Source organism: Hemibagrus wyckioides, linkage group LG22 (assembly GCF_019097595.1).
Source record: "Hemibagrus wyckioides isolate EC202008001 linkage group LG22, SWU_Hwy_1.0, whole genome shotgun sequence".
Taxonomy (NCBI): Eukaryota; Metazoa; Chordata; class Actinopteri; order Siluriformes; family Bagridae; genus Hemibagrus; species Hemibagrus wyckioides.
The window spans coordinates 2,278,500-2,289,705 of NC_080731.1; the positions used below are offsets into that span (position 1 = coordinate 2,278,500).

At 37.1% G+C, this 11,206-nt stretch overlaps 1 protein-coding gene across 1 annotated transcript in view; it reads right to left on the reverse strand.

The window, feature by feature from the left end:
- The window catches only part of npffr1l2 (neuropeptide FF receptor 1 like 2), a 34,069-nt gene extending 23,901 nt beyond the window's left edge, over nucleotides 1–10,168 (reverse strand). Inside the window, exon 1 of the mRNA XM_058374562.1 lies at nucleotides 9,928–10,168. The gene's annotated coding sequence lies outside the window, so the exon portion shown is untranslated. The remainder of the gene's footprint in view (nucleotides 1–9,927) is intronic.
- Nucleotides 10,169–11,206: the final 1,038 nt, after the last annotated feature.

The following is an 11,206-nucleotide window of genomic DNA, read 5'->3' on the forward strand; positions in this document are numbered from 1 at the left end:
CATTCTGGTCAGACTGGTGTTGGGTCTGGAGTCTAGCCTGGGAACATGGTGGGAATATAGCCAAATGGGATGCCAATGATGGATCCAATAGACACTGTGTGTGAATTAAGAATACCCCCTGGATTGGTTGCCACTGGTGGATACAGGGGCTATTCCAGGAGCACCATGCATAAGGGGATGTGGTAGATTAGTCATGAAGGTGCTGGACTACTGATTGGAAGATTGCGATTTTGAATCCCCTGGGCCTGGGCAAGGCACTTAACCATCAATTGCTTAGTTGTATAGACCCTTTTAGGACCAACAACACGATTATGTCACAGCAGTAGCTGGAGGCAAAACAAAGGGAAAACTGGAGGCGACCACAAACCAGTACAGTGTCGGCTACACAAGGAACACAAATGTTGTCTTGTTGTGTTGTTGAGTGACAGAATCAATGGAGTGCAATTTGAAGGCTCCAATTTGAAGTTTTATTGCATACCTGCTACCACTGCCAGACAAAAAAAACCCACGATAGCTATGGTTAAACTCAATAAAACAAGCGGACTGGACAGAAACAATCCTCAAAAATGCTCATGTTTGCAGTGCACACTTCATATCACATAAGGTTAATGAAACGATTGTTTTTCATTGGTATTGTTTATGGTTTGGTTATGAGTCTAAATATTTCTTATGCATGCCCACCTCATCAGAAATTGGGGAACAAGTTAAATTATTTCTCATGTAACGCTAACTTTTTAGCGTGTAAGTTAGCTAACTGGTAGCTAGCGACTGGAGACTAAACAAAGGAAACTGTTTGTGACATCTCCCTTTCTACAGTTGCCAGAAGCACTTGGTTTTTCTATCAGATAGGTGTAGATGTCAGGTCACTCAACCGGAGGTCATCCGGTCACATCGTCCATGCATTGAGTGAGTGTGTATGGGGCAGCCAATCTGGTTCCGTCCGTTAAAGTTCATTCATGGTCCTGGACAGTGAGTGATCTAACATAGTCAGATAAATTTGGATTTTGATCAGTCATTGTTTAAAAACAATCTAACAAAATTTGATAACTACTGCTTGTAAAGTAGTCAGAAAATTCTTTCTGCCTCCACTTAAGCTCCGCCCACAAAAAACTGCACAATGTTTACTAACAAAAATTCCAGAAATGTATATGACCTTATCATAGGAATAATAGGAAAAACCAGACACCAGTCCATTGCAGTCCATTGAAATTAGTTTAGTCAGTTCACTCACCGGCATAGAAGATGTGAACAAAAAACCTTAAAAAAATCTAAGTCCTAAGTACAACCTAAGGTACATAAGTCCACTTATGTACCTTAAAAAAATAAGGTACACCCTGTGCATGTTTTTAGATGCTACCGTACAACCGTTGGTAATATATAGACCTAAAGCATTCTTTAGTTTGCATTATAGATCCTATGTAAGAACTCTCCATCAGGCTGCTAAGAACCCTTCAACTATCCAAAGAACACTTGAAGGACCCTTTTTCCCCCTCTAAGCATATAGGAGGTGCCTTGGAAGATCTGTAAAGTTGGCCTCAACAGCCAGTCAAAAGTCTAAAAAGAAATGGCTAAATGGCAGAACCTACAACCAGTGAGTCCAGTCCTGAGGAGGCAGATTCCAACAGAGTTTAGGCATTTTCCTGCATTTTATAATAAAATTGCCGGTTGTGGCAGTAGGTGTGTGGCTGACTGCCAACTGCAGAGGGAGAAGAGGCAGGTACCACGTGATTGAATGTCCCCGTGTGTGATCACCTCCAAATTACTTATGTGCTTTGTTTGTGCTTTCATGGAGAATGCTGTGAGTCAGAGCTAATGCAACCAACACAAACACCAGCACAACACAGTCACATTGAGCTTGAATGTGACGGTCACACTGAGTTTGAACTTGGGCATAGCTGTGAGCGGCTTAGATTTTTTCATTTGGATGTTTATTGGTGACACGCATTCGAAAGGTGCATGCTGAAAAGCACTTGCGGCTGAATGAAGAGATCGAAAAATAAAAGAAGCACAAACCTCTATCAGAAGTTGTGTATCTCACCAGTCCCTCCTCTCTCTCTCTCTCTCTCTCTCCCTCGCTCTCTCTCTCTCGCTCTCGCTCTCTCTCTCGCTCTCTCTCTCTCTCTCTCGCTCTCGCTCTCGCTCTCTCTCTCTCTTTTTCTCACTCTCTCTCTCTCCCTTGCTCTCTCTCTCTCTATCTTTTCCCCTCAAATCACTGCCACCTAGATGATTTATTTTTCATATACGGAACTTCGTTCAATATTGGTAGTTGAGTCACTCCACACTCAATCCTGTGCTATTTTAATACAAGTCATCAAATTCTTTTGAATCTTCTTTCAGATTTAATCTCCTGATTTTGATGAGCAATTATTTCAGGAAAACAGGTCTCATAATTAGCTTATGTCCACCTACAGAGAGCTGCGAGACAACACATCAGCCACGTGAAGTGAAGTATTGTAAGTCTACAAAGCGGTAAAATAATTACATAATTCAAACTAACCATAGGACAGAACAAACAGCAATATGTTACTGAGAAATTCTGTTTACAGGAACGCGAGATTTCAAACCTCATACAGGTATATTCATTCATTTCAAGTAAATGTTCTGAAATGTCAAGTGAATTAACATATTCTAAGAAACGAGAGAATGGGGTGTTCACAGCTATTCATGCTGGCATAAATGACGTTGCCCTGGAGCTGAATGAAAAGTTAAAAATATACTTCAAACCCCATCAAATTTTGCTCTCAATTTGGATATGGACATGTTAGAAAGGCTCTATGGTGCTTCTCAGCAGATGGCTCAGAATACGAGGTTATTAATAAACGGAAAACCTTTTAGACAGTGACCAATGAACAAATATTTCAATTCTGAAAAAAAAATATAGACAATTCAGTTTTTCACATTCGTTCACAAAGTTTAAGTATAGACAGTGATGCAGACATTAATGGTGTTAATTATGGTATTAAGTCCAATCATTTAGATGAAACCATTTAAAAAAGGGGCCTTGGATTTCTCTATTTGAAAGCGGGGCTTCTACTCCCTAGATGAACTTGACACATTAATAGATTTATATCATAGGTCGAACCTGAGATTCTTGAATATTCACCTTCTGAACATTTTTATTCCCAATTTTCTCACCTGTGAATTCACAACCACCTACATATCTCCCCTATCATGTGATTAATACCAACCTGGCAGAATGAAGACTAACACTTGGTTCCTCTGAGAGATGGGAACATTTTGATTACTGCTGGATCACAAGGCAGCATATGATTGGCTAGTGTCTGTGTGATTGGCAGGGAAGAGAAGTGGAGAGAGAGAAAGAGAGAGAGAGAGAGAGATGGGGGGATTGCTGTCTTGACTGTTAGCCATGGACAGCTGTGACATCATCAGATACCCTGTACATGTGAAGGTGTGTACTGTACCTCTTAGGTGTGACAAATCATTTGTGTCGATTGGAGCTTGTCTCTTGTAGGTGTGGAGTGAGCTCTACTGATGTTGCATGTGGGTGGACGTTTATCCAGTGTTTTTATAGCTCAGAAAAGAGAGAGAGAGGGTAGTAGGCAAAATGGACGCACATCACATGATTTACTACATTCATCATCATAGATGTGTGTCACTCACGTACATAATAAATGGTCACCTGTCACTTGCTAGCGTAAACACACCTCAAGAGCATGCTGAACAGTTTTCAAAGTGCTCTCGGCTGGTTCTGCAGACATCATATTCATATGTTAACCGCATTTGTAAGTCATAAATTCTGAACATGGCTGACCTAGATCCTAGCTGGCTATTTCAAAGAATTTTACCCCTGGTGAGTTGTAAAGTATGGAAATATTTAGAAAAAGCAAGGTCACTGAATTTCACAGGAATTACGTTTTGAGAAAGGTCAGAGCGAATGATCATGCATTTTGCACTGTATTTAACTATTCATGAATTCATGCATACAAACACATAAGCATATAAAGCATATATATGCATATAAGAGCTATGAGAATTTATTTTTGAAGGCATGTTTAAATCCCATTCAGTCTATAGATAGAGTATTTTATTATTTATTTATTGGAATTACCTTGCTATTATGTGTTGGGTATGGAAGAAGAATGTTTATATTCTGGCATACATTTCATCACAGTATAGAGTTATCTATAGAACACGATGCCTTCACAGATAATTCAGTCTCTTTAAAGAAGCATTGACTAATGCAAAGTTAAATTGGCTCAATTCTGAGAAAAAGTCTTAGAAATCTTTCCTTTTTGAACAACAGAGTATTTTAAATTGGATAATTTTGAGGAAAACAGAACATGAAACACAGTTGTAAAAGCATGATACTGCAAAGAAAGTTCATCTATTGACACCAGACTTATCTTTTTTGTTTCTAATTTCAATGTCATCGTTCTGCTTGCTTATATGGTGAAAATAACTTTTTGTAATAGATTGGAAGGAGTATTTTCACCCAAACATTGAACGAGATCATTTCACTACTGAATGTGGAAGGTTTTAAATTGAGTGGTGTCAGTGTGAATATTCCTTATTTATTGCACAGGTAAAATAAACATTATTCTTTCAGACATTCAAACATAATTGGTTCTATTTCTATTTACTGAGTGAATAAGGTGATTGTTGCATTTATATACTATATATATAAAAAAAGAAATCAGTTTTCTCGTAATATTTTTAAGGCAACTACTTTGGCATTAACAGGAAATTGTGCCTTGTATTGTGAAAGTAGTTGGAGGTGTTTTAAAAAGATCTGCTTTTACACTCGGCTAAAATGTACCTCAGCCCAATGCTTTTTATTAGAACTCAAAACCAGAAGTTTACACTAAATTCTCTTTCTCTCTATAACCCATTATTCACACACACGTCTGGGAGTCGCTCAAAACTTCAGTGGAAAGCAAAGCGAAGCGAATTTACGAACTTTACAAATTATTTTTTCTGTTTGGAAAGAGTTACCCACAATACCAACATTTTTTGTTGACAGATTGTTGGCGTAGGTGGTCTGTTCTATTTTCATCCCAAGCTTGGTGGCAAGCCTTGACAAGGCTTGGCTTGGGTCACTTTGTAAGCAAGTGCTTCGTTTCAAAATACAAACTTTCCCCTTAAGAACTCTTCTTCAGAACAAGTTACATTCGTATGCTGAGGTTCCACTGTACTTAAGATGTATAAAACAAGCAAGTGAAAACTGTGTCTAAGGAGTTATTATTGTGTCTTTATCTAGCCCCTTAAATAGACCACTAGGTGCTGAAGAAAGGCGTGAGGCAAACACTATAATTATAAGCCACATTTAGCAAAGCACCTAAAGGCAAGACACTCAATCAGATAATGAAAGCTTATAGTCTGACTCTTCACAGTAACAAATAGAGATGGTCATCTGAATGGAGTCTAAGAAGCAGACATTGCAGTATATTTGGGAATTAATATAAACCCAGGCAGTACTCTCTGTAAGCCTGAACACATTCCCTCTGTTCAAAGAAAACTAACACAAGAGTCTTATCTTATCCGCTAAAGAGCCTTTCTGGTTAAGATTGAACATGCTCTAGAATGTAGAACTTAAGAAAGTCTTGTAATCCTGTTAAAATTAGATCAGTGTGATTCTGCACAGCTTGACCCAGGATTTTTTTTTTTTTTTTTAATTCAAGCAAAGCCAACAACTTCTCATGAGGATGGAAAAATCTGATACAAATCTTCTGTGAAAATCAAGCTATTTATTTTGTATAACATCACTGCATTTTTCCCCTTTGAAGGAACACAGTGTATTGAGACAGTTTAATTGCTTTTATTATTTTATTTAACCCTTATATAGGTCAAGGTAGAGCCTCTATTCTTGTAGGTTTTTCCTAAGCTAATACAAAATGTGTAAAATTACTTCTGTCATTGTACTTGAATATGATCTGTAGCAAATAAGCATCGCACAATACCAATTTTCTGATAATATTTAAACCCTGATCAATTTTGAAACCCATTTATAAATTATAACTATATGTTCCTCTTTAGAACTACTACACTTCAAAAACATTTCTATTAACTGAACCGCTGCACTTAAAAAACACAGAACAACATACAGAACAAAAACAGGACTTTTTTCAAAGCCGGATCATTTTTATTCTGTTTTTAACACTTGCACACAAAAATCACTACAAGGCTGCTATATGGGGTTCAAGGCTTATAGGTAAAGCATGATACCAAGCATGACACAAAATTAAAATTAGATCCGTTTGATCTTATCCACAAATGAGATGTCTTATCTGGCAAGTGGCTCAGACTGTATTGTTCAGCGCTGCTAATCAAGCAATAAGGAGGTGCATAACAGCATACAGGTATTCCAGGAAATGGAATCTGAAAGGCTAATTACCGTGGTATGAGCTCATAAACCTGTATCAACAATCCATCTTGATAAATGGTGCAATTTCAACATGCCTAACAGCTGATTAACAGCATGCACATGTAATTATAGTTTTTGTTAAACCTGTGTAAAATAATCTAGATTCTAGTATGGGAGTATCTAAGGATACAAGGAGGAGAGGATTTAGACTAGAAGACATGGTATTCTGTGGATGTCACTATTGCTCATGGCACTGAATACAACTGATCAGGTTTTGCTTTTGAAAAGCACAGCTTCTCTTAGCTTTGATCAACAGGTACTCTCTTTGATTTTATCTAATCATTACTTGTAGTTTTGTGCTGAAGGTTGTGAGAAACATTTACAGTTTCCCAGATGTTAATGGACATCTCTTTTTTTGTTGTTGTTGTTGATATTGCTAGCTAGATATCTCCTATTCACTTGTAGCAACATAGCTGATCGTTTAAGACAATAAGCTCCTTGGTTGGCTATAAATAAACACGTATTGTTAATGTAACTCTGTAACCCGTTAATCGCATACTCCAAGCATGACGATCTATTGCCATTCTATAGAACACATAGTATCATGTAACAGAATTCAGAAATAAACAACTAAAAACATCAGAACTTACTAAGATTCAGTGGTCTTACTGGTGTCAGACCAGTTTAAGGAAGAAAGGAAGATATGTCCAATATTTGATCCAGCAATTGATTGTAGTACATATTATAGTTTTTTTTTAATTACAAAGCATTTCTGCAACATGGACCTTACAAACATTTTAACCATGGTTACATTCTTCCTTAAACCATTATGTTAAAAACTTTGTATGTGGGGTTTTTTTTTCTAGATTTAGACATAGTCATGTAGATATTATCAAGAAAATTACCATATTTACTTGAGGTACTGTGGTCAAATATAAGCAAATCATTTTCTCAGTAGACAACACACACCACTTAATCAATAATAATAGTGAATCAGCTCCAGGCTTCAGAAAACTGGAAGGGAAAAAGACTTTACATAGCAGGGATCCCTTAAGACTGTGAGTGAAAACCAGTCCAACGCTGAAAGCACAAGGAAGGACAGTGTAAACAAACTAATGCTTGTGAATACCAAACAGACTGAGCATATCGCAAATGTGTACTGTTAGAAATTGGACTTTTGTAATTCGATCAAACAAGCAACAGTTGTTGATTAAATTGTAAAGAACACATTGTTCAAAAACATTGTGTACAGACACTCTTAGTTATAAATGCTTGACATGATGGTCATGATTCAAATGCAGGTGATAACTCATAATTTAGAATGATAGGTTTGTAGTAGTATTATGTTATGTAATTTTAGCCTGCCACATAACTATTATCATTCATTCCAGGTAGATAAAAATGCTTTCTCTGTAACATTATCTCAGATTAGGGGTTAGAATTGTAGGCTGCTTTTAAAGTAGGTGTTGTGTAGAAGGAAATGCACTATTATGAAGAATAATAGCTGACAAGTAGACGGAAACCACAAGATAGTAACTTCTGTGTGTGTAGCCCAGAATTGTCATTTCTTTACCAACTTGTTGGGATAAAAATAAACCATCCCAGCATGGAGGGTCAATATATACCCCAACATCACTGGTTAAAATAATCCATATATATATATATATATATATATCCATGCTGGGTCAGTCACTACTGGACCCTGTGTTCGGTTTCAAATTTTTGAATTTTTGAGCTACAGTGCTGATTCTAAATTTGAAAGAGTAATACTATACATATATATATATGAATCTGCACTGTAGCTCAAAAATTTGAAACCGAACACAGGGTCCAATATTGACTGACCCAGCATGGATATATATATATATATATATATATATATATATATATATATATATATATATATATATATATATATATACAGCTCTGGAAAAAAATAAGAGACCACTGCAAATTCAAAATATAATTATTGTTATTTAGAGTGTATATTTAAAGGAAATGACAACACATCAAAATAACCCAAGATCATGCAGTATTTGCAGAGCTTTAATAACTTCAATGGGTTCAAATCTGGAGATTGGGCAGTGGTCTCATTTTTTTACAGAGCTGTATATATATATATATATATATATATATATATATATATATATATATATATACACAACATATACCGGTAATAGACACACACGCATCCCAAGATATACCTCTACCCAAGGTATACATCTCCCACCCAGTATACCAGAGCCCACTAGAAGCTTGGTAATGTCCCGAGCATCCCAGTGATCCTGTAAACATACTTTCTGATAGGTTTATAGCACCGGTTCGAGTTAGAATTGAAGTCACACTAGACACAGTGCATTCCTCAGCTTAGACAGCTTAAAATACTTTCTGTTCATTAGCATGTTTTGCCAATTTTACATTTGACCACTTTCATAGCCCAGAACTGGATGGAGAACTGAAGACGAACTGACTGATTTAACACTGAAAATGTTGATAATTGATCACAGGGTGCTCTGGTATTATTTAATAACTTTATAAATTATTAAAAATGATAAAATTATAACACTATGTACTGGTACAACACAGTAAACTGTTCAAATGCTCTTTCCACAAAAAGGAAATCCGATCAAAATGTATTTATTTTTTTTAGTAATGTTTTCTTTTCAACCCAAATTAGACCTCTGAAAGGACATCGTGAGCTACTGGAACTTTCTCAAAACAAAACCGTTAAACGTTTTTTTTAATCAATCAGGACTCAACCATTACCTCTAATGGGCGTCGAACAATTTCTCCAGTTATCCAGATATCATTATTGCTTCAATATATTATAAGATGCACTGACGCGATGTCTGATCGCAATATTTCAATAATCACCGCTTCTTCTTCGACATTTGGATGCTTTTGTCACAGTAACTACCCCCCCCATTCCATATGCTGAATGGAACGGTCCGTCTCTGCGAAACGCATTTTTAAGCGCCAAATACAGCGCGCGTGACAGTCAGTCAGTCACAGCACCTGTTGTGAGGAAGGTGGCAGCGCTCGAGAAATATTTCTCCGTCGTGTCTAAGAAATCCAAGGTATTTTCCCTGATTATGATCATTTCTCTGTGCGAAAGGGGTTATATTTTGACTACGGGCGATTAAATGAATCACGAACACATTCAAGTCAGAAAAGTTTCGATATATAGTGTGAGAAATTAAATTAGCATGTCGCTAACGTCACTCTCTATCTCTCACTCACACACACTCTGTCTCTAGATTAATATTAGAAAACTAAACTAATAGGTCACTATTTTATTTTATATATACATATAAATGAATATTCTATTAAAAATAAATAAATAAAATAAAATTTTTAGCCGATTCTGTTAAAAATCACCTCAGGATCCAGCACGAGGCTCTGCCCCAAAATCTCCTCTAACCAAATAATCACCTCAGTTATTTCATTATACTTCAATTTGTGTTAAAAATTAATGGATAATAATGATTACTTTGCTCAAATTCCCTTTAGTTAATTTAACTTATTCAATATCAGTAAAAATAATATTAGTATATGGTCAATAAATAATAGTATATGGTCAATCAGGTTAAGATTTTTCAGCTTACCTTTAGTTAAAGCAAAAAAATGTCGAACTTTCCAGAGTTGCAGTGTCCTTTGTTTAGTTTCTCCATCAGATCTCCATCAGATCATACCATGTTCAGATCTCCATCAGTCTCCATCACTGGCTGCTTGAGGTGGATTTCATCTTCCCCTATGCGCTAAATGACTGTGACTATGCACAATTCCTCAGGTCAGTCTTTAACTCCCTCTCTCTCTCTCCCTCTCTCTCTCTCGCCACCAGTTGTCTTTCTGCCTCCGTTTCTCTCGCTACCTTCTCTCTCTCTCTCTCCCTCCCTCTCTCTCTCTCTCTCTCTCTCTCTCTCCCTCCCTCCTCTCCTCGTCATCTCCCTCACACACTCTATATACACACACATACAGCAGCACACTCACTTGCCTGAATACAAACACACACATGCACAGCCTCCCTTCAACACCTATGAACAAAATGTCCCTAATAATATAATAATAAATCAAAGCTTAACTACACCCCAGAGTCACCATTAATGACATGCAGATTAATTTTTTAACATTAATCTAATTAATCTATTAATCTTTACTGGCAGCCAGGATTTATTTTTATTAAACACTGTTTAATATTTAGTTCTGTTCAAACGTCTTTCTTCAGCGTCCACTTGTTTTCAGGTAAGTCAATTATCTTGGTCAGGGTGATGTTGGAGCTGGAGAGTTTTCTGGGAAAAGTTTTCCACAAAGCAGGAACACATCCTAGGTGAATTTTTGGAGGTGGTGGAAAGCCTGGTGGGGAAGAATATGAAGGAAACATACATGGGGTTGGAGAGGATGCAGCTTGAGCTTGAGGATCATACCAGGCTCCTACATCGCCCCAAATCTCATTTGACTGCCTCCTGATAATGGTTCGGTGGCTTTAACACTTGTTGGTTCTTTAAAGAGAGTGAGACAGCAGCGCTTTAGTCCTTTATGCCGAGTTCATGATGCATGATTTTCAAAGTGGTTATATCACGGTTGTTTTCACACTGCACGATTATCTAGAGTAGCATTCAGTTGCTGCCATATTCACACTGCACGATGGATCGGCGACAGGAGCTTTCACACTGCATGACTTCACAATAGGAACAATCGCTGACAACTCTGTCTGGTCCGCAAATTATGTTTCACAATCAAACGCACATGAGAAGCGATAAAGAAATAATGCAAGACCACACGTGAGATCAGAGTTCTCATGCGAGTCTGGAAATGGAACCCTGCAAGAAGTTCGCAGTCCGAATGGTCTATGTGGGGAACAAGGTTTGTGTGTTCTGCATAATT